Below are 23,296 nucleotides of genomic sequence, written 5' to 3'. Positions count from 1 at the left end.
CACAACTGTCTTGCTGCACCACCAGCCTGATGGTGGTGAGGACCAAGGGTCCTCAGTTGCTGTGCTGTGGTCAGGAGCCTCCTGTTTACTTGCCCAGACTCCCTCCATGCTGCACTGTGATGATCTGCACTGCACTCCCCTTCTGTGCAAGTAAGACTGGCCTTTCCTGAAGTCTTCTGAATTATCTCAAGTTGGAAGATTGTATCTCTCTGTCTTTTTGTAGGTGCTGTAGTTTCAGAATCTATTTAGAGGCTTGATTTAATGTTGTTTTTGAGGGAAACTCAGGAAAGCTCAGGCAACTTCCTCGCTTTTCTCTGCTATCTTGGCTCCTGAGTCCAAGAAGGTCAGTTTGACTGGAATTCAGAATACGAGAAGGGTAGGAGTGTGAGATGAGGCTGGAGGGGCAGCTTGGAATCAGGTTAGAGAGTCAGGCAGGTGGCAGGAGGGAACAACTGAATGTCTAGGAATAGAGAAGTACCATGATTATAACAGTATTTTAAGATTTCTCAAGAAGTGGTGGGTTTAAAAAAATGGATTCAAGGGAAAGAAGAGCTCTTATAGAGCTAACAGTCTGGTAGAAAAGATCAGGGAACATACCCACACACTATACATATACATAAAAGTATCTCTCCTCTGTCTCTCTGTCTCTCTGTCTCCCTCTTTCCCTCCTTCTCTCCCATAAATATATGTCCAAGTTTTTCTTGACATGAGGAGTGTCTTTCATTCTCTTTCCTTTAATGTAGTTTCGTTTGCTTGTTTCCTGTCTCTGCAGATAATCAGGCAAACAACCTGCTTTTTCAATGTCATTAGAACTTGTTACTGTCCCACCAAGATGTCTGAACATCTGTGACCTGCCATCTTGAAAGCAGTAAATGATTCCATGTGCCTGACATTGGTGGGTGGGACATTCCTGAAGCCCTTCTCAGTCTTTCTCCAAAACCCCATTTGAGTGGGCTTGCTGTGTTGTCAATGTCAGCTGACATTAAGAGGGCATTAAGCTGGCAAGTGCTTGACTGTGAGTTAGGGGCTCCCTCAGCTGGCCAGCCCTCCTTCATTTTCAGGAAAGGAAACTCATGTGACATTGGAGATTTCATGATAAGTGTCACATTACAGAATGATACTCTGGGCCATGGCATTCAGCTCTCATCTCAGGTTTCCAACAGATTCTGGTTGTGTCAGGAAGAGAGACCATTTATTTAATATGTCTCTGCTCTCCAGGGCCCAAGTTAGAAATGTATCCTGCCAAAGCTCTATTTCTTCAGAAATATGAGACCATAACCACAAACTTGGAAAGGCACAACGGGGGTAACAAAATAGGACTTGATTGGGGTAAGGTCTCAGAGATGAAGGCAAAGCAGAGCAAGGGGCAGAAGGGTTAGAGATGCAGCTGGGTTCAATAGAAAGAAAAACAAAAGCCTTTCTAACAATTTGTCCCATCCCAAAGGGCTACAGTGAGCTCTTTGTCCCTGGATGGTATGTTAATAACAGAGGCTGTCTAGCCATTGGCTGGAGGTATTATAGAGAAAGTTATTACTCCAGGCTATGAGTTGGATTTGCTGAACAATTAGTTCTTTTCTAATGCTGAGGGTCTGTGATTCTGGGACCCTGCTTTGGGAAATGCCTTTCAGTCAGCTCTTCATTGTTCTGATAGGTGGAGGAGGTACATGACAAGGTTTTCCCCAAGGGGCCTCTTGGAGTGACCTTGGAGGCCACCAAACCCCCTGGATCATTGTAGAGTCAGCACACATAGTCTTTCCCTGGTGGTCCTGCTCCATGGGATCCTTTGGATTGTGCCCAGTCCTTCCTTCATCACTCTGAAGCCTTTCCCTGTTTTGGCCTTTTCAAGGACATGTATTTATTGCTACGGAAGTGTCAGCTTCATATCACCCGATCACACTTCTGTACATCTTTCTCCCCTAAAGAAAATATTTGGGGCCTGCTCCCAATGCTTTCATGTTTCCTTTTCAGAGGACATGTCACAGTCAGTCAGTTTACTGTAGCCAGTATCGTTCTGCAAGTCTCAAGATGGTCCTGGGTCAGCAGAGATTGTTGCTCTGTGCTAAGGATATCTAAGCAGGGTACAAAGAGAGCCTGACCCTCAGACTAGAACTATCCAGTGGTAAGGTGAGAAGCAGGGTTTTTGGTTAGCCAGGTGTTGGAGGCACAAAGAAGACTATGCTTAGGCAACCTGATGGTTTCCTCTCAGCTGAACAGGAGGTTAAAGTTCAGTGATGATCTTAGGTGATGCTAAACACCAAAGTAGGTGGCCAAACATAAAATAGGAGGCAAAGAAAGGGAATCCAATGAAATGGGGCAGAAGTGGGCAGCACCAGCCAGCTAGAAGGTGAATGTAAAATCCAGAGAAAGTCCTTAAACATGGGAGAAGATTCAAAATCTAAGAACAAATGACAGGGATGTAACAACGAACTTAGGTTGAGTGAGTCCAATGTGATTAAGCTTCACCTTTGGAATAGTGCTGCTTAAATGAAGGGCTTCGTTATGAGTGCCTCTGAGTTCCCCATCTAGAGCTCTATAAACTTGCTCTCCATTTAGACTGGGAACCACATTAGCTGTACTTCAGAGAAATCCAAGATGGCTTCAGCTCTCTATTCAAGGCTAATCAGATTTCAAGTGTTTACCTTGAAAGAGCCTTGCTTGTGTCTGGCTCATTATAGGTTTAAACTCTGTAGAGCATTGTCTTGGGGCTCCCAGGGGGCACCATTTCCAGAGGTATTTATGTAGGAGTCTCAGACTCTGTTCTCTGGTTCTTTCCTCATAGGACAGCTCCCTGACGAATATAAGAAGTTTAAATTCCTTGTGCTGGAGGAATACAAAAATTTTTTGTCACAGGGATCTTAGGAAGAAGCTGGTGTCTGGCCATCTTGGGGGAGTGGGTGGCTGCCCTCTGGCCCTGCCTACTGCTTTGGGCGTGGCAGCATATGCCCCCCTGCACTCTAGTTACAATGCTGTGGGCACACACAGCACCACTTTACCCACATACATAGGTGGCATCACCAGTCTTCCCCTTGGCATACCTCTAAGCTATCTCTCTTCTCATTCCTTTTCCTTTCTCAGAATAGCTGACATATCTACATACAATATTTGGAAGGCTCCATACATATATTATTTCATTTGATCTTTGTGAAACCAAACCAAACCAAACCAAACCCTGAGGCAGGTATTCCTATTATCAACATTTGACATATGTGGAAACTGAAGCACAAAGAGGTTCAGTACATGCCCAAGGTCAATGGCTACCCAGAGGCTGAGCAGGGTCCTGCCTCAGGTCTTCCTCACTCCAAGCCCAGTAATCAGTCCATTGTGCTCATTAGAACTGCCGGCCTCCCTCCTTGTTTGTTAAGCACCCTCAGTCCTACCTTTGTAACATGACTTTTCTCTCCTCATCAGACAGCTAAACAGCCAGCATCCTATGCATTAGTTGATCAGAGATTTGACTAATATTTAGCATCTCCTCTGTGCATCTGTAAGTATTCAAAAATCTTAAGACAAAGTCCTTCCTTCATGGAGCTGATGATATATGAAATGAGATGATGTCTAAACATAGGAGTGGTTCAATACCAGCAATTTCGTGAATTCATAGTCCCATTGACCCAGTGCTTGGTCTCTTGGTGCAGTTGCCAAACCCTCCATGATTTGGATTTACACCATTCCATAGGTCCTCAATGGAAGTAGATTATTCTTGCAGATCCTCCTCTGGATGCGCTACAGCTTGGCAAGGACCTACCTAAGATGTCTTCCCAGACCTAGACAGAGAGCTCTGTGTGTTGACTGATGAGGCTGAGGAGGACAGCAGGGCTCTCACCCTTCTTGTTTGAACAAAGTCCTGTCCAAGGCCTCATTGGTCTTTTTTGGTTCTCAGTCATACTGAGCTTTCAATCCCCCAAAGTCCTGTGGTGTTCATTTTTTCTCCCATATTTATCATCCCTCTATAATTCCTTAATCCTGTATTTGGAAGTTGATATTTGGAACCCAAGTATATAGTAGGACTTTATATTTGTCTCTATTAAATTTCATCTACTCAGATTCAGTCCAGTGCTCTGTCTGATCCGTTGAGAATCTTGTGGAGCCTGACTTGGGCAGCCAGTGTTTTCAATATGCCTCTCATCTTGATGTCATCTGCAAATATGATGAATGTGTTATCTAGCCTTTTATTCAAGTCACCAATCAAGATGGAACATGGGAAGTTAGATTGATTTTATTGGCAATAAAAAAGCATTGACTGGGGAAGGACTTTGAGCAGGGGAATAACACAAGCAGGGTTTTAGGAAAATTCATCTGGGGATAGTTTAAAGGATGGATTATGAATTGGAGAGGGAGATGGACAGTGGATATAGAGTGGGCTTGGGGGAGTCAGGAAAATCAGCTATTGATCTTGTAGTTGTCTAGCCATGAGATGATCAGGGTCTGACTTTGAGTAATGACAATGAGGAGGAAAAGGAAGTAATAGTACAAGAGAAGACTTCACAAAGTGTGGTGTGAGAGATGGAGGAAGGGAAAAGAGCCAAAAAGCAAAGGAGATAATGGATATAGAGTACATTGCAAACCTTAGTGTACTTTAAAATATAAGGCTATCTCTATTATTCTTTAAAATAATATTTTTTGTTTTTTGTTTTTTGTGGGGGCAATGAGGGTTAAGTGACTTGCCCAAGGTCACACAGCTAGTAAGTGTCAAGTGTCTGAGGCCAGATTTGAACTCAGGTACTCCTGAATCCAGGGCCGGTACTTTATCCACTGCACCACCTAGCTGCCCCCAAAACCCATTTTCTCACACTCGGATCACTGTATTGCTGAGAATCGCTAAGTCATCCACAGTTGATTGTCCTATAATATTGCTGTTACTGTATACAGTGTTCTAGTTTTGCTCATTTCATTTTGCATCAGTTCATGTAAGCCTTTCCAGGTTTTTCTGAGAGCATCCTGCTCATCATTTCTTACAGTACAATAGTATTCCATCACAATCATATGCAACAACTTGTTCAACCTTTCCCTAATTGATAGACATCCCCTCAATTTCTAATTCTTTGCCACCACTAAAAGAGCTGCTATAAATATTTTTATAGAATATATATGTTTTTCCTCTTTTTTATCTCTGGGATATAGACCTAGTAGTGGTATTCAAGCACTCGGTCAAAGGTTATGCCTAGTTTTGTTTGTTTTTTTCAGGGCAATGAGGGTTAAGTGACTTGCCCAAGGTCACACAGCTAGTAAATGTCAAGTGTCTGAGGCTGGATTTGAACTCAGGTCCTCCTGAATCCAGGGCCAGTGCTTTATCCACTGCACCACCTACCTGCCCCGATTGTGCATAGTTTTATAGCTCTTTTAGCATAGTTCCAAACTGTTCTTCAGAATGTTTGATCAGTATACAACTTCACCAAAAGTGCATAAGTATGTCAATTATCCCATGTCCCCTCCAACATCCAACAAACATTTATTTGCCCTTTCTGTCATATTAGCCACTCTGATAGGTGTGGGATGGTAGCTCAGAGTTGTGTGTGTAATTTGCATTTTTCTAATCAATAGTGATTTAAAACATTTTTATATGACTATAGATAGCTTTGATTATTTCATCTAAAATCTGCCTGTTCATATCCTTTGACCAATTTATCAATTGAAGAATTGCTCTTATTTCTACTGGTTTGATTCAGTTTTCTATATATTTGAGAAATATCTTTATCAGAGAAATTTGCTGTAAATTTTTTACAGTCATGATTACTATTTATTTCCCTTCACCTAATTCCTCACCCACCCCCATTTAGCCTACTCTCTCTCCCCTTTCACCCTGTTCATTCTCAAAAGTGTTTTGCTTCTGACTTTTACCTTTTCCCAATCTGCCCTCCCTTCTATCAGCATCCTCCCCTTCTCTATCTACTTCCCTTCCTACTTACCTTTAGGGTAAGATATATTTCTTACCCAAATGAGAATGTATGTTTTTTCCTCTTTGAGACAATTCTAATGAGAGTAAAGTTCATGAGTCCCCCCCCCCCGTCTCCTTCACCTTCCCCTCTACTGTAAAAGCTCTTTTGTACCTCTTATGTCAGATAATTTACCCCATTCTACCTATCCCTTTGCCCTTCTCCCAGTGTATTCCTCTTTCTCACCTCTTAATTTTATTTTTTTGGATAACTACCCCATCATATTCACCTCATACCCATGCCCTCTGTCTGTGTTGCACCTCATCCTTTGTTAGTTCTGCCACTCCACAATTAGTTTTGGGGGTATTACTTAAAGTTGTTTGGAGGGGTTTTGGGGAGAGCTCAGGCAAGTTTCTGCCTTTTCTCCACCAACCTTGAGGGCTACTTCTTATTTTTTCCATATAAAAATTTTATTATTTTCCAGTTACATTTAGAGAGAGTTTTCAACATTTGTTTTTATAAGATTTCTAGTTTTAAACTTTTCTCCCTCCCTCCCCTCCCTCCCCCCTCCTCAAGACAGCAAATAATCTGATATAGTTTATGTATGCATAATCAAATTAAACATATTTCTGCATTAGTCATGTTATGAGAGAAGAATCAGACAAAAAAGGAAAAACCTCAGAAAAGAAATACAACAACACCAAAAACAATAGTAATAGTATGGTTCAATCTGCATCTAGATTCCACAGTTCTTTTTTTTTCTGGATTTGGAGAACATTTTCCATTATGAGTCCTTTGGAATTATCTTGTACCATTGTATTGCTGAGAAGAATCTCGTCTATCACAGTTGATCAACACATAATGTTGTTGATAATACGTATAATGTTCTCCTGCTTCTGCTCATCTCACTCATCATCAATTCATGCAAGTCATTCCAGGTTTATCTGAAATCTGCCTTCTCATTGTTTCTTTTTTTTTTCTCTAGGACTTGTTTATTATTATTTTAAAATTTATTAAAGATGTTCAATTTCAAATTTTTCTCCCTCCCTCCCCTCCCTTCCCCCTCCCCTAGACAGCAGGTAATCTGATATAGGTTATATATACATAATAACATTAAACATATTTCTGCATTAGTCATGTTATAAGAGAAGAATTAGAGCAAAAAAGGAAAAACCTCAAAATAGAAAACCAACAACACCAAAAACAAAAGAAACAGTATGATCCAATAAGCATCCATATTCCACAGTTCCTTTTTTTTCTGGATTTGGAGAGCTTTTTCCATCATGAGTCCTTTGGAACTTTCTTGTACCATTGGATTGGTGAGAAGAATCTAGTCTATCACAGTTGATCAACCCATAATGTTGATGATACTATGTACAATGTTCTCCTGGTTCTGCTCCTCTCACTCATCATCAGTTCATGCAAGTCCTTCCAGGTTTCTCTGAACTCCTGCTCATCATTTCTTACAGCACAATAGAATTCCATTACATTCATATACTACAACTTGTTCAGCCATTACCCAGTTGATGGGCAACCCCTCAATTTCCAATGCCTTGCCACCACAAAAAGAGCAACTATAAATATTTTTTGTATACGTGGGTCTTTTTCCCTTTTCCATGATCTCCCTGGGGAAAAAGACCTAATAGTGGTATTGCTGGGTCAAAGGGTATGCACAGCTTTATAGCCCTTTGGGTATAGTTCCAAACTGAGATCTACTTGTTATAACAAAAATTATTTGAAAAAAAGAAATGGAAGAAGAAGAGAAAATCCTACCAAAACTTATTAAGACACTGAAAAAAGCTGACATTAATGTGCAAAGTTCCACACTCATGGCCTCCCCACAACTCTGCAAAGGATTTAAGGACAGTGCTTCTAATATATCTTTTTTGTGGCTCAGCTTATTCTTTCAAATTTTGAGACACTCACCATTTTTTTAGGATGACTTCATGAGTCAAAGTCTGAGAGACTAGGAGAAAGATGGCCCTAACTACAGCAATGGGAATGTTGACAGAGAGGGCTGGTTTAGGGAGGAAAAAAAGAAGAATTGGTGCCAGGCTTATAATGAACAATTAAAAATGTCCTGCTCATTCTTTTTTTTTTTTTTTAGTGAGGCAATTGGGGTTAAGTGACTTGCCCAGGGTCACACAGCTAGTAAGTGTTAAGTGTCTGAGGCCGGATTTGAACTCAGGTACTCCTGACTCCAGGGCCAGTGCTCCTGCTCATTCTTTTTGCTGGGCAGGACAAATTCTGCTCCTATCACTCTCACCTCTCTTCTGAATTACTCAGGAACAGGATGTTGAGTTTCCATGTTCTCAGATTCCACAGGTTCTTCTGTCTCACCAAGTGTTGGATCATCTTCCTTTATTTTGCAGTATTAACTCATAGATGCCTGAACTCATTTACCAGGTCTGGAGGCCACATTTTCTTCTGTTGTTTCTTTTTTCCCCTGTTGATTTATCTATTTATTTTCAGGATCTTTGAATTTTCTTTTTTTTTTTCTGAAATCTTTGGTACTTTCTGTCTTTTCTTATTTTCCTTATCACTCACTCCCTGACTCCTTCCCTTCTGATTGTGGTTTTCTTGGGGCCTAGATCTCAAAGCTTCTCAGTCTCCTTTCCACAATGCAGAGCTCACCAGCCCAGGTCTCTGCCCCAACTAACCTTTGGGTGGCCAGAACTGGCCCCAGCTGAGTGCTGTGCTCTTTCCCTCAGTCTTGGTGGAGGGCTACAGAGACTCCTCCCACCCCCCCAATTACACACATGTTGCCCTGTCCTGGTGACCTGTCCAGTTCTTTCTGTTCCTTACTTCTCTGGCCTGGCATTGGCAGTTCAGAACTTATTTTCTCTGATACCACCATTTCAGAGATTTGTAGGGCTGGTGCTTCTGCATTGCAGCCCCCAAGAGGCTTTTATTCCTGGAGGGCAGTGGCCATGCTGGCTATTGAGGTCTGAGAAAATTTCCATAACCTGGAGCCAGAGTTTCCATGGCCCTGGAAAGAGGGAAGGGAGAATGAGGTGTAAGGGTGGAATTTTTTGTAAATTTATGTTGTGTGGGGCAGCTAGGTGGCACAGTGGATGAAGCACCGGCCTTGGATTCAGGAGTACCTGAGTTCAAGTCTGGCCTCGGACACTTGACACTTACTAGCTGTGTGACCCTGGGCAAGTCACTTAACCCCCATTGCCCCGCAAAAAAAAAAAATTATGTTGTGTCTTTGCGTATTCTGGTGCAGCCTTGTTACTGGTAACATGGGAGGTGGGGAAGGGGTGCTGAGCAAGCTAAGAGTCAGTGAGCATGAGTTCTTGGATTTTTTCAAGAACTTTTTTTGAATTCTGGGCATCCTAGACCTTGGAGATAGATGGAGTTGCTATAACTTTAGCACATAATTGCTATTTTGGAAAGGCTTGAGAGGATGGATATTAGAGAAAATGTCTAGTCTATTATTTTGTTTCTCACATAACCTGGAAGCCAGACATTTAAAAAAATTTGGTGGGATTAGACATGTTGGAAAATGTTAATCAAGACTTTGGGAAAATGGTCAGGACTAGACATATGTAAGGAAAAACTACCCATGAGATCTATCTAAAGGCAGATTGGGAGGTACTGGGCTCCTCTTCCTTAGTTGTCTTTGTTTGTTTGTTTGCTTTGGGGGAAACAATGAGAATTAAGTGACTTGCCCAGGGTCACACAGCTAGTACATATCAAGTGTCTGAGAGTGGATTTGAACCCAGGTCCTCCTAAATCCAGGGCTGGTGCTTTATCTACTGTACCACCTAGCTGCTCCCTTCCTTAGTTGTCTTTAAGCAAAGACTAGACGAACATTTGTCTTATATGTTGTACAAGGCATTCTTGTTCAGATACATGTTGTACCAAAAGTCTTCTGACATGTCTTCCAACTGTATGATGCTATAATATCAACTTAGGAAGCATCCCCATGAAATCATAGGACATAATGAGCTCCCAAAAGTGAAAGTAAAGAGACATCAGGACATAGGGCTAAGGAATAAACATTGAAGATTTTGTCTCATTTTGCGACTAGAAGGAAGAAGAGAAGTCAGTGAAAGAGAAGAGAATTGAACTATCAGAGAGATGGAAAGAGTACTCAGTACAACATGTGAAAACCAAGAAAAAAGTTTCTATATTATCCATTTGGGGCAGTAAGGTCAGAAAAAATAGGACTGAGGAATAGTCATTAGATTTGACAACTGAGAAGTCATTGGTAACTTTCAGGAGAATAGGTTCAGTGAAGTGAAGGGACTGGAAACCAGCTTAGATGAGGTGAAAGAGAAAGTACCTGGGGATGAGGTAGAGGAGCACAGAAGGTGCAAACCCTTCTTCTGAGAAATCTGGTAGTGGAAAGTTGAGAAAGAAGCAGTAGCCAGATGGGACATTGAGGTGAATTGAAGGTCTTTTCAAGTGCGTGTTCTGTGCTTGCTCGAGGGCAGAGAGAACAGAGCCAATGTAGCAGGAGGAGCAGAAGATGCATGACAGAGAATGCCCCAAAGTGTGAAATAATTTGCTCCATGTCAACTAGTAGTCAGTGGGAGAAACTTTATTTCCAATTTAGTACTGACTGCTGAGAGAAAGCACAAAACCTAGATAGTTCCAGTTGTTTATTTCAAAGAGGAAGAATCTGAGGCAAAATGAGGTTCCCAAGGTTCCATGTCAAACAGGTAGAAGTCTCAGAGCCAGGATTTGAACTCAAACCCAGTGTTTCCAAATCCAGTACTCCTTCTAATATGCCACAGTTTGAACACATCTCTCTGAGTCTGTCTTTATCACTTGGTCTCTGTTTTTCTCTCTCTCCCTTCTTTTGTCTCTATAGCTATGACTTCCCTTATGTAGGCAGCTAGGTGGTGCAATAGAAAAAGAAAGCACTGGCCTTGGGGTCAGGAGGACATAAGTTCAAGTCTTACCTCATATACTTGTGTGACCCTGGGCAAGTCACTTAACCCCAATTGGCTTTAAACATCCAGAGGTATTGCCAGTCATCCTAATACATGGCTTGCCACTGGACCCAAATGGCTCTGGAAAAGAGAGTGAGGTTGCTAACCTTGTACAGCCCTCCCTTAAATCCAATTCACTTAAAGTCATGACATAACCTCTTGATGTCATGATCCTCTTCGAGAAGTGAAGACAATCCTCCTTCTCCTCCTCCTTATCACTCTCTCTATCTAGAATATCTCACTTTCCTCTGACAAAGGAGGGGCATGTTGCTTTTTTGTTCAATCCTTTCTGCCCAGAGGCTTCCCTTAATATTCATTGCAAGTTGTGTTCATCTTACTGATATGTGGAAGATAGGGAGTGGGGAGGGTAGTCTTTCTGATGTGGTTTACACCAGGAGCTACACTCCCATCTCACCCCCACACCCATGTGATATCCATGGGCGTGCAGGAGGAAGCTGAATCTTGGAGGTAGAGAAATCCAACATGGCGACTGGGTTCATCTGGACAGTTCATCAAGGGTGGCCCTGTGAAGTTTTCTCTCTTTGTCCCAACCTGAGCAAACTCTTGGATATTGTGTAGGAAATAAGAGGATGGGTCAGGATGCCTTTTTCCTTTTTCTTACTTATAGCAAAGTTCAAAAAGAGGCTCTTTGGCTGAGGATAAGAGACAGAGGGTGGAGATATCTATCTCTATTGGGAGTGAGACAGCACTGCTATTCCTCCAACCTTGACCTTCTTTCATGCTTGCATTATTTCTTCTATGTAGGCGGTCTCTTGGAAGATCTAATAGCTGCCCTTCCTAGCTCTATCTCTCCATGCCTGTCCTGTGTGACTCTTGTTCATGTCCTTACATCACACCTCTATAGAGGTTCTATTCGACAAGCTGGACATCAATCCTATGAGTCTTCTAACATTCCATGGGTACAAGTACCACCCACACTTAGTCCATTTGTTATTCCTCAAATGCTCTCAATAATGATCCTACTTTCTTTTCTAATTTTTCATTTCCTGGATTATAGGATAACAGTTTTTAGAATTGGAAAGAACTTTAGAGCTTACTTTGTCTAATACCCCTCCCCCTTTCCCTGGCATTTCAAGTGCAACTCCTTCCTGTTTCTTTGTTGTGGTATTCTTTAAAAGAATACTTTCAGTATCTCTGCACTTTGATCATGATTATGAAATAGATAGGCCTTCCCTAGTGATGGAAATCTGCTCCTTTGGTACTTACAGGAGATGGGAAAAAAGTGATTTCACCTAGATGAAAATGAAAGGATTCATGAGCAAGGAGTTCTTAAGTCAGCCTGCTCCTTTGGAATTTTTTACCTTGGTAAAGCCTGGACTCCTGATTAAAACTTAAAAGTGATTATTTATGTCGTATTCTTGGACATTTGTTGAATGCCAAGAAATGTTTTTTGAATTGAATTGAATGGCTACTATGAAGGAGATATCGAATGAAAAAAAGTTATACATTTAATTATCTTGGGTTTCACCCAGATAAAAACAATCTCTGATGCTCTTGGTTTTTCTTTATTTTTCTTTTTTTTGTTGGAAAGTTGTTTTTTTCCTAAAAGTATTTTATTATTTCCAGTTACATGTAGAGATAGTTTTCAACATTTGTTTTTATAAGATTTCTAGTTTCAAATTTTTCTCCCCCCCTCCCCCTTCCCAAGACAGCAAGCAATCTGATATAGGTTATATATGTACAATCACATTAAACATATTTCTGCATTACCCATTCTGTGAAAGAAGAATCAGGATGCTCTTGGTTTTTCAAACTCAAACTATTAAAAAGCAAAGAAGGAAATAATGTGGATTTTATGTCTAACACTTTTTCAGTCATTATTGAGAGACAATTGATATTATTGGATTAGAGAAGTTTCCTCTGCCCCCCTTTTGAGTTAAATCTTATCCATATGTGGTTCTCATATTCTAAGTTCACTATGAGCACTCAGCCACAGACTATCAGAAAAACACTAGAGATTTCCTGAAGAAGAAACTAAGGCCTGGCAATATTGGGGGACTTGCATGTGCACATAGTGCGTTTGTGGCCACTCTGACTCTATTCCTCCTCACTCTCAGTCCAGTACAACATGTTTGCTCTTATCCTGACATCAGCCCCCTTAGAGGGGCTCACAGAATAATGCAAATCAGATTCTTGTGTATCTATTTTTCTTAGAAATATATTAGCTTTCAAATGGCCTCAGCCTCAAGGGAGGGAAATGCAAAGATTCACAACCAGCCCACGAGCATATGAAACTTGGCTGCCTGATTGATCCTCCATCTGTGCGCCTCTAGTTCCTATTTCTCTGGGATTCATTATTCAATGAATTCACTTTGGTAAATGAAACTTGATTCAAGCCCATCACAGAACTTCTTTTGGTCTTAGGGTTTTAGCACTTTGGTTGTCTCATTTTAGCACTGTTACTGGGGAGGGGGTGGGGCTCTTCATGAGAAATATGCAACCTTGAAAGACATGTTTCAGGCTTCCATGCACAGCCTGCCCACTGTGGGCACAAGAAGAATTGTGAATGAAAGGCAAAAGCAACAGAAAAATTTCTTGATTGCTTTGGGGAAATAATTTGAATGATGTTGGAATGTCAAGAAAGAAAAGCACTTCTATATTTGTTCCGAACCCCTGAGTAACAGAGACATTTGACAGGTTGTATGAAATCCCATACCTCAGCCTTCTTGGTCTCTGGGTCGATTGGAACTTTCTTGCTATTGGTTTACAATTGTTATTAATTTTATGAGTCATTGACGAGGAATGACCCTTTGACACATTAAATAATTTGTTGATACTATATATAAATCAGTGCTCTATTTGCATATTATAAATATAAAGGGTGGTAAACAGAGTCTACTGGTCGGAGCACCGTGCATTTAGCATCTCATTACCTGGGCTCCCATCCTGAGTCTCTTACTTCTCTCTTTGTGTCACCTTGGCAACCCCTTGCTTCTTTAGGGGCCTAATGTTTGCATCTATCGAATGGAGTTGGATTTGGTGGTTTTCTGGGCTCCTTTCCAGCTGCAAATGCTGTGACACTGTGAGCTGCCAACACAAATGACTGTGTGTCCTAGAGGGAGATCATTGACTTCAGAGTCAGAAGACCTGTGTGAGCCACTGCTTTGGTATTTCCTGACTGTGAGACCCTGGGAACATTATGTAACATCTAGGAGTTAACCAGCACTGAAGATACACCAGCACCATGGCTGCTGCTCCATGATGACATCTTTAAAATAAAATTAAGGGGTGAGAGGATTGCACTGGGAGAAAGGGAAAGGGAGAGGTGGAATTGGGATGAAATATCTCACATAAAGGAAGCAAGAAAAAGCTTATGGAGTGGAGGGGAAAATGGGGGAGGAGCAGGGAATTGGCTCAAAGAGGGAATAACATACACACTCAAGTGGGTATAGTTATATATCATGCCCTGTGGGAAAGTGGGAGGGGAAGAGGATAAGGGTGAAGGGGTGAAGGGAGGGAGGGCAGATTTGGGGAGGGGCAGTCAGAAGCAAAACACTTTTGAGGAGGGATAGGGAAAAAGAAGATAGAAAATAGAGTAAATATCATGGGGAGTGAATAGGATGGAGGGAAACACAGTAATAGTAACCAGAAAAAATTTGAATCAGAGGCAAGAGCAATGTAAGATGATGATGATATTTGCTTTGCTGGGCTATTGTGAAGAAAATTCTTTGTCAGGTATAAAGGCACTATATAAATGTTAGTTATTGTTATTGCAATAATCAACCTCACAGGTGTTTTGTAAGGACATCTCCCTTTAAAGTACTATATAAATATAGTTTACTATTAAAAAAAAAAAGACAAGCTGAATACTATCAGAAAAACCTGGAAAGACTTACATGAGCTAATGTAAAGTGAAATGTATTGTATACAAAATAACAGCCATATTGTAAGATGATTTGCTGTGAATGATTTAGTTATGTTCAGCAATGCAATGATCCAAGATAACTCTGAAGGGCTTATGAAAAATGCAATCTATCTACAGAGAAAGAGCTGATGGTGTCTGAAAACATATGGAAGTATATTTGTTGTTGCTGTTGTTGTTAGTTCCTTTTTCTAAAGTATTTTTGACTGTTATGTTTTGCATGACAGCACTTTTATAACATTGAATTGCTTGAGTTCTTAAGGGGAGGCAGGGAGGAAGGAAGAGAATTTGGAACGCAGAGTTTTAAAAATCAATGTTACAATTTGCTTTTATGTGTTAAATGGGGAAAATTCTAAATAAACTTTATGTCTCATCAAAAAAAAGTGTGGGAAGGCAGTCTTGCCAGGGAGGAGTGAGGAGGAAGAATTCTTCCTGGCATCTGCCATTTTTATCAGGCAGGCACACATGTGAGTTTTTCAAGAATAAGAGGAAGAGGCATGGCTCCAAGGCATGGGAAAATTGCCTTTCCTGGAGGAAGATTTCCCTCCAGTTGGCATGTCTCTGTGTATTTTTCCTTGGCAGCAGGGAGGCAGCCAGGGGGCAGTGATTATGCCAAGAAGCCCCTTCCTTAGGAACCCAGGGTCCTCAGCATGCTTGGTTTCATCTCTGTGTTGGGAGGGGTCAGACTGAGGAAGGGCTGAGAGTATGAAAAAGGCCTTTTCAAGAGAACTTCAGGTACATTTTTGACATGGCATGATTCTTATGCATTCCTGGTGTCTGGAGAACCCAGGTGTAACAGTGACCATCAGTATCATCATCTGTAAATTGAGGAAAATACTTGTGCTGCACACTTTGTAGTTATAAATCAATCAATCCATCAATATTTATTAAATGCCTTCAGTATGCCAAGCATTGTGCTAAGTCCTTGGGATACAAAAAGGCAAAAATCAGGCTCTGCATTCAAGGACCTTACAATCATAGGGTAGACATATATGCAGCATATAAATATATACAAAATAAACCATATACAGAATAAATAGGCTATCACTAACAGAGGGAAAGCCCTAGAATTGAGAGGAGTTGGGGAAGGCTTCCTATGGAAAGTGGGATTTGAGTTGGAACTTAAAGGAAGCCAGGGACATCAGTAGTCAGAGTGGAGTAGAGAGCACATTCAAGACATGGGGTCATAATGTAGGCATTATTTAGTAATTTATATTTAGTTGCAGTAAGATTTTGTATAAATATTGCTTTTCCTAGTCACTCAGCAAACATTTATTAAGTACTTCCTAGGTGCCAAGCACTGTGCTCAATGCTATGAATATGAAAGAGTGGCAAAAATAGCTGCTGTTCTCAAGGAGCATCCATTCTAATGGGACAAACAACATGTAAAGAACTAGATGCATTTAAGATATAGGCAGGGTTGATAGGAGGTGATATGGGAAGCAAAGGCCCTAATAGCTCATGGGAGGGAATAGAAAAGTCTTCTTGTAGATGGGGGGATTTGAACTGAGTCTCAAAAGAAGCAAGAGGAGCTAAGCAGCGGTGGTCAGGGGGGCAGACATTCTAAGCATGAGGAACTGCCAGTGCAAAAGTCCAGAGATGGGAGATGGGGTTCCATGTACAAGACATTGTAAGTAGCCAGTGTAGCCGAATGTAGTGCCTGGAGGAAACCAAAGTAAAGGAAAAGAGAAAAAGTGAAAAGGCACCTGGCTACAAAGAGCTTTAGGTGCCAAACAGAGGAATTATAATTAGATTTAATCCTGGAGGTAATAGGGAGCCACTGACTATAGATCTTTGGGAAGAGTCAGAGTCAGAGTCATGGTCAGATCTGTTTCTTGGGAGGGCTGGAGAGAGAGAGAGAGAGAGAGAGAGAGAGAGAGAGAGAGAGAGAGAGAGAGAGAGAGATTAAGATTAAGAGAAAGGTCACCTTACTTCAGAGATTGTAGTAGAAGAGAAGACAATGGAGAAAAAGAAGACTGAATGATATGCAGTGAGGGCATAGAGAGAATATTCTCAACATTTTTTTTCTTGGTGAAATATGCGATGAGGTTGTTAGCTGAGAGTGGGAGGAAGGGTGTCAGGAGAGGCTCAAGATTGGAGGAGAAGGTTGACAGAGTGGGATGGTAAATTGAATAGAATGAGTGACTTGCTGTAATGAGGGCAAAATTGAGATTGGGAAACAAGTGTGTAGGGTCCCCAGGCCGCATGGTTTCATGATTACCTTCAGGGCCATTCAGCAGTGCAAGAACGGGAGTGAAGGAAGCAGGTAATGGGTCTTTCAGAGCTGGGATTTGGTAAAGTGGAATCAGCAACAGGTCCAGGGGTTTGATGTTAGAGGGCAGCAGGGAGTAGAATTGGTTCGCCAAGGGGTTATGATCAGGAAGGAAGGAGAGCACAGCCAGTGTGGAGATAATGACCTGGTTGTTGTTCGTCCTTCATTCTCCAAGAGGACCAATGACATCAGGAAGGGGATGTCTTCACTTGCAAGTGAACTGGCTTGAAGTGAGGCAGGGCTGTGCAAAGTCAGCGGCCTCACTCTCTCCTCCAGAGCCATCTGGGGCTAGTGGCAAGATACATATTATTACAACCGGAGATACGGTGGGAGACCTTGGTCTTTTTTTTTTTTTTTTTTTTGGTGAGGCAATTGGGGTTAAGTGACTTGCCTAGGGTCACACAGCTAGTAAGTGTCAAGGGTCTGAGGCCACATTTGAACTCAGGTTCTCCTGAATCCAGGGCTGGTGCTCTATCCACTGTGCCACCTAGCTGCCCCTGACCTTGGTCTTTTTTAAGCTAAGGTCTTTACCAGGTCTCAGTTTGGCTGAGACAATGCCCATTCATTGATTAAGGCTAAGTAAGAAAAAAATCAATCTAGCAGGGGAAGGCCCTCAAGGTTTCTGGCCAGAACAGAAACAGTTGCTATTTACTCTCACTCTGAGCCATCAAAACCCAAATAATGACCAAGTGAGACTTGGCCAGGGACCTATTGGCCAATCAGTGAGAGCCAGAGTTATTTGGGGTTAAGGCATGGTCAGGTATCTCCATTTGAAAAATGGTTTTTCAGTGCTGTATTTCAAGAAATCACAAATGAAACTACATGGGACAGAAGAGTTAGTTGTCCCAGGTTTTTTACATGATAGAATAAATATGGAGGAGAAAAAAATCTAGCTTGTAAACCTCAAGATGTCTTGGGAGGTTTAAGTGATCAAAATTTATATTCCTTTGGGGAGAGCACCCACAGGTAAAGGCATGATTCCCCATGTGGACAGAGGGAGAGAAGAGAGGAAGGAAGGGAGGGAGGGAAGGAAGGAAAAAAGGAAGGAAGGGAGGGAGGGAAGGAGAGAGGGAGGGGGGAAGAAAAGAAGAAGGGGAAGGAAGGAAGATGCCCTTGGAAAGAATAGGGGCTAAAGGAATGGAGGGTACAGTGAGGATAAGCAGTAAAATTGTTGGTTGTAAGACAGAAGGAAAGAGAATGATCAGAGGCCTATCCTTGGGAAGTTAGTTTTCTCTCAAACATGTGGGTCCAGGATCTCACTTTTGTCCCTTTTACATTTCATTTTTGTTGTTTGTTTGTTTGTTTTTGCAGGGCAATGAGGGTTAAGTGACTTGCCCAGGGTCACACAGCTAGTAAGTGTCAAGTGTCTGAAGACAGATTTGAACTCAGGTCCTCCTGAATCCAGGGCTGGTGTTTTATCCATTGCACCACCTAGCTCCCCCATTTCATTTTCATTAGATCCATTCCATTCTTCTAACATGTCAAAGGCTCCTTCTGTGCATTTGCTGACCTTCCTGGCTTCATGCCAACTGCACAGCTGAAAGAAGGCTGGCCCTGTCTATCCAAGACTCTGATAAGGAGGCCAAAGACACAGCTCTGCTGCATGTTCTCCAAGCTGGCTTCTAGTCACTGATACCTCCCCGCCCCCACTCCTGCCAAGTACTTGAGAGAAAAATGACAAAATAGCATTAAAATAAGTTTATGATGACTCCTGGCCTTTGGGTCACATGAGACCTTAAATGCTTGAAGATAATTGTCTTTCTAATTTCCCAACCACACAAGATTTCTGGGAGAACATTTGTTGCTGTGGTTGTTGAAAAGATGAGGGGTTTTTGTTTTGTTTTGTTTTGTTTTTTGTGCTGGAGGAATTTGGGAATTATTAAAGGCACCCACCAGTTTTCCAAATACATTCTAATATCTTCTTTTTCTCTCATTCATTCTGTGCCCCAAGTCATTGTTTATCTGCAGTATCTGCCCCAGGATAATAACAATAGTGATGCTAATCATGGCATTTATAGAGAGACTTAGGGTTTGCAAAGTGTTTCACAAATATTAACTCATTTGATCCTCACAATAACTGTGTTATACAGATACCATTATCATCAACATTTTACAGTTGGGGAAACTGAGGCCAATAGAAGTGAAGTGATTTGCCCAGAGTCACCATCTAGTAAATGTCTAAGGCCAGATTTGATCTCAGGTCTTTACTCCAAATTTTGCACTCTATCTACTATGGTGTCACCTAGCTGCCTAGTTATTAATATAGGGAATAGCTGGACATTGATGTGTCATGGTGTGGACAACAGGTAGTTTTATACATTTAATTTCTCCTAGTGGGCTGTTATCTCTTGAGTGATCATGGGCCACATAGTAGAAGGCTTATAATGCTTTAGGCTTCAGTACCATAAAATACATCCTTAAGTCAGAATACCTAGAAGGTATCCCAATTGATGGGAAATCCCTCTTCTTTTTGTATATGACATGACCATGGCTATCACCTTTAGTGACCCCAGACTTCTTTGCTTTATACTTCACTTGGCATTAATCATCAGAGGGTATTTTCAAAACATCAATTGTGGTTTCATTTGTAAAAGAATCTAGTATAATTTCAACATAGCATGAGAGTCTCTTTTTGGAGAAAAGGATCAAAGGGCTTCTTTTGCTCTCTCATATCAAATTATTTTTGGTGATAAATAAGAAACAGGTTGGGTTCTTGCATTTTCATCTTCACAGCAACTCTGTGGTCTGCTGTTGTTAAGATTGTTAAGAGCTTGCTTGTTCCCTTTTCTTGTTTTGTTTGTTTGTTTGTTTTTTGTATTGTTTTGTTTTGTTTTTTAGTGAGGCAATTGGGGTTAAGTGACTTGCCCAGAGTCATACAGCTAGTAAGTGTTAAGTGTCTGAGGCCGGATTTGAACTCAGGTCCTCCTGACTCCAGGGCCGGTGCTCTATCCACTGCACCACCTAGCTGCCCCTGCTAAATTTCTGAGTCCAATCTTACATCCATTTGCACTGTTCCTCCAAGATGTGTGTACTGATGGACTGGCCTTGTGGATTGTCCAGCTAACTGCCATGCCTGAAAGACATAGAGATGAGTGCCAGTAATACCCCATCCTAGGATGAGGCTCCCCAAAAGGGGGAAGACTCATTCCAAGGAGACAAGGTATCTGGTGATGGATTCTCCAGATGTGGTGACCCGACCATTCCATCTTGGCCTATTACAAAGCAACTTAAAATTTTCTTCTCCTCTTCTAGTGGCTTTGTGTTCTTGCCCCTTTCCTCCTATCACAACTTGTGCACAGGAAAGACTCTGATAAACTTCCTCCTAGGAGCCAATTACTTAAACCTCCCTCTATGATTTTTGCATTTTAACATCAGACAAAGCCTTAGGTTGAAGAACTGACTCTCTAACTTGGTGAACCCAAGCATTATCAAACTGCTGTAGAAAACTTTTCTCATATATGGAGAACCCTCTCCATGGTTTTTGTTTTTGTTTTTGTTTTTGTTTTTGTGGGGAAATGAGGGTTAAGTGACTTGCCCAGGGTCACATAGCTAGTAAGTGTCAAGTATCTGAGGCCAGATTTGCACTCAGGTCCTCCTGACTCCAGGGCCAGTGTGCACCACCTAGCTGCCCCCATTATAAACATTTTCTCCATTGCTCTCAAATTAATAAACCAATCCCTGATTTGAAGCTTGACAGCTTCCAAAATGTGAATACTCACACTGAAAATTTATCAATCAGCTTTCTCATGAACCTGTGGGAGCTTGTTACAGGACATCCTTGCCTGGAGTCACAGGATATGAGCGTGATTCCACCTAAGGCTAGTCAAGGAGGTATGTATGAGTAATCCCAAGAGTTAGAACATTCCCATTTAAAGATGGATGGATACACTGCCAAGTCTACCACTGTCTACACCTGATCCCCTCCAATTGTTCCTGGCTGCCCGCAGTTGATACTTATTTGGCAGATTTGGCCCTGTACCATTTTAAGATCATTGGTACCTGGTCTTATAAAGGGGTGATTGCCTCCCTGTCTCTGCGCATTATTTTCCAAGGAGTGCCCTTTTATTCTGAAGTCTTTGTTCTTAATTGTTTCCATGGGAAATAGACTTTTCTTCCTGAGTTCTTCCAGAGTTCCAATAAAAAGCACCTTTTGGCACTTTTAGCATTGTAACGCATGGCTATTTCCATTCCAGATCTCTGGTCTCATGTGGAAAAGCCTCTCGGATTATAACAACGCCCCAGTGCCTTTTCCTTGTCAAGTCAAAGGGAGTTTTGGGGACTGTCCAAAAGTAGAAAGTTGGGTAATAACTCAGTTGCTCCAATACTGAGACTCAGGACGTTTATCTTGAAATGGGGCTGAGGTGCCCAGTGTCTAATCATTCATTCATCCACTATGGAGTTACTAAGTATCACTTTGTGCCAGGCAGCTGGAGATATATACAAGCACCAAGCAGTCCCTGTTCTCAAGGGGCATGCATTCCATCGAGATGAAACAATATATTCAGAGATAAATAAATACAAGACATAGTCAATTTAGAGGGATTTTAGGGGCATGAGGGGCATCAGGCTAAACTTCATTTAAGACATGGAGCTTGGGGCAGCTAGGTGGCACAGTGGATAGAGGATTGGCCCTGGAGTCAGGAGGACCTGAGTTCAAATCCAGCCTTAGACTCTTAACACTTACTAGCTGTATGACCCTGGGCAAGCCACTTAACCCCGATTTCCTCACCCCCCAAAAAAAGACATGGAGTTTGAAGAGAGTGTTTTGAAGGGAGTCTAATACTAGTTTATGCCCTTGATTCCTCCCAGCTATTCCAAGATCGATGAAGGCCCCAGCAGGGCTCTCCCCCTCCCCTACCTCAAAGAGTAGATAGATTTGACTTTCAGTTGGCCTTGATCATTTCTGTCCCTGAAGCATTTAAATCCTGGAAAGGCAGAGCAAGGAGGGGATTTGGAACTCACACAGTCCAAATCTCTTCATTCTACAGATGAAGTGGAGTAGCCTGTCCTCTGAAGTCCTGTGGATGCTAAGTGGCAAAGTGAGGATTTGACCCCAGACCTTCTGAACCAGAGCTCAGTGCACCAGCTATGAGGCTGCTCTGTCAGCCAGCCAACCTGACACATGGATGGAGAATTAACCGTATGCAGGGGGGTGTGTCAGGTGCAGAAGATACAAACCCAAGGGAGACAGTCCCTGACTTCAAGGATCTTCCAATCCTCTAAGGGGGTCCATGTTCACAAAGAATGAGCACAGGCTACATGTGGAATAAATGCCCACAAGCAGATGAGAGGCTCAGGACATGCTAGCCTCCAGCAGGAGGTGCTGTGTGCAATGAGTCCTGGGGAAGCCAGGACTGAGAACAAGATGGCACAGAATTCTGCCCTCCCATGATCCTTCAAATAATCCTGCAGGAAAGCTCAGGAGGAAGGTATTGCCTCGATCCTCCAGTATTTGTTTCTATTGAAATTTGGAAATAACAGGAAACCCTAAATTGGCTGAATGTCTCAGGAGCTTCTGAAAGGTCCCATTAGGAAGTGCCCTAATGGACAAGCCCATGGAGGGGCTGTCAGGACCACTGGAAGATTTCTTATTGATTGTTAGGAAGACTGCTGACAAATGAATGGCATGACGTGGAGAGTGGATCCTCCGCCTGCCCGGGGAGATTCAGGGCAGCAGAGGCCTGAACCCTCCTCAAAGATCTAAAAGGGGTCTCAGGCATCCAGAAGCTGCTGTAATAGTCAAGGAGAAAATGATTTTTTGCTGTGATAAAAAATCCATCCAAACAATAGCATCCATTTGTGAAAGGAGAAATTCTGTTAATAGTAGAGAGACCATGTCCAGCAGAGAAGGGAAGACTATATTTTCATTTCATCCATCCATCCATCCATCCATCCATCCATCCATCCATCCATCCATCCATCCATCCATCCATCCATTCATTCATTCATCAAGCTTTGATTAAATACCTTCCATATGCCAGGCACTGGATGTAAGGTGCTGGGGATTCAAATTTCATTTCAATAAAACAATACGTATGCAAATAAATGAACATAAAAGTTATGCAAGGCCTGTCCATCAAAATGAGTTGTGGGATTTGGGTCAATTCACCTCTATAGCAGGAGGAGTTAGGTCAGACCACCTCTCAGGTCCCTTCCAAGCCATTCCAATCAGAATAGTGCTTGGAGACCTCCTCATGGGCAGCCAAAGGCTCTGCTGGGGAAGGGTGTGCTCAGGCTTCCGGTGGGGGCTCTTTGGGAGCCCATTGTCCAAGGACTATCCTGGCCTCTCTGGAGAGGCTCATTCCCAGGATGGTCGTAGCAAATG

At 42.1% G+C, this 23,296-nt stretch overlaps 1 protein-coding gene across 23 annotated transcripts in view; it reads left to right on the top strand.

The window, feature by feature from the left end:
* The window catches only part of JAKMIP3 (Janus kinase and microtubule interacting protein 3), a 206,058-nt gene that overhangs the window by 69,157 nt on the left and 113,605 nt on the right, over positions 1 to 23,296 (top strand). Inside the window, exon 1 of one of the 23 annotated variants that reach the window (XM_043983766.1) lies at positions 13,940 to 14,065. The exons of the other annotated variants lie outside the window; for them this stretch is intronic. The gene's annotated coding sequence lies outside the window, so the exon portion shown is untranslated. Of the gene's footprint in view, positions 1 to 13,939; positions 14,066 to 23,296 lie in introns of those variants that run through there. 23 annotated transcript variants of the gene reach the window in all.

This window comes from Dromiciops gliroides, chromosome 2 (genome assembly GCF_019393635.1).
Source record: "Dromiciops gliroides isolate mDroGli1 chromosome 2, mDroGli1.pri, whole genome shotgun sequence".
Lineage (NCBI taxonomy): Eukaryota > Metazoa > Chordata > Mammalia > Microbiotheria > Microbiotheriidae > Dromiciops > Dromiciops gliroides.
Note: the sequence above shows the minus strand (reverse complement) of the source record. Positions and strands in the feature narration are given on the sequence as shown.